This window comes from Sinocyclocheilus anshuiensis, unplaced genomic scaffold (assembly GCF_001515605.1).
Source record: "Sinocyclocheilus anshuiensis isolate Anshui unplaced genomic scaffold, SAMN03320099.WGS_v1.1 scaffold624, whole genome shotgun sequence".
Classification (NCBI taxonomy): Eukaryota; Metazoa; Chordata; class Actinopteri; order Cypriniformes; family Cyprinidae; genus Sinocyclocheilus; species Sinocyclocheilus anshuiensis.
The window spans coordinates 9,997-10,833 of NW_015554128.1; the positions used below are offsets into that span (position 1 = coordinate 9,997).

At 33.5% G+C, this 837-nt stretch overlaps 1 protein-coding gene across 1 annotated transcript in view; it reads left to right on the forward strand.

Moving 5' to 3' along the window:
* The window catches only part of LOC107670189 (GTPase IMAP family member 8-like), a gene marked incomplete at its 5' end in the record, with an annotated part of 13,597 nt that overhangs the window by 7,806 nt on the left and 4,954 nt on the right, over positions 1-837 (forward strand). The window lies entirely within an intron of this gene.

Below are 837 nucleotides of genomic sequence, written 5' to 3' on the forward strand. Positions count from 1 at the left end.
TTATTTAAATTGAACGTTGAAAGATAAAATTGATCATGTTCTATTATGTAATGTTAACAGAAATCATACTGTCAGAATAAAAAGGTTGAATTTTATGCATGCAACAGCCATTCACTGGCAGTCCCTAATGGCAGTACAAAATATTGCACTAAATCAAAAGTTCAAATGTTACAAATAAGTTAGAATATTAATGTTGTAATACTGGTAGCACTAATATAAAAATGTGATGATATATGTTACTTAAAAAATTAAAAATTTTGAAATACGTTGATGGTTGTATTTTTTTGTATTTGATGGATAGTTTCATGTCTGGGAAGAATTTGGGATTAAACGGGTTAAAATGCGTTTTAAACATAAAGTTAAGTGGTTATCATTACCCATTTTACTCTTAGTAATTTAATAATTTAATACATTTCATAATTTAAAAGTTTAGTGCAGAAGTATCGAATCGGTATCGATATCGACGATACTGCCTTGAAAAATATCGGTATCGTATCGAAAACAAAATAAGGGGTATCGCCCATCCCTACTGCTGGATCAGTGAGCACGATTGAAGAACACTCCCCCCTCACGTCATCACACCCAATCAACTCCCGAATGATTGGCAAGCGAGACGACTAATCCGCATGCCACCTGCGAAAGTGAAAGTAGAAGAGAGAGTAAGAAAAAAAAAACGAGAGGGCGGCAAAGAAAAGGGAAAAATTCGGGAAAAGAATGAAAAAAACAGAAAAATTCTCAAACAACAACTCAACGTCACATATGGGGACGTAACTTAAAGGGGTCATATGACGTTGCTAAAAAGAACATTATTTTGTGTATTTGGTGTAATGCAATGTG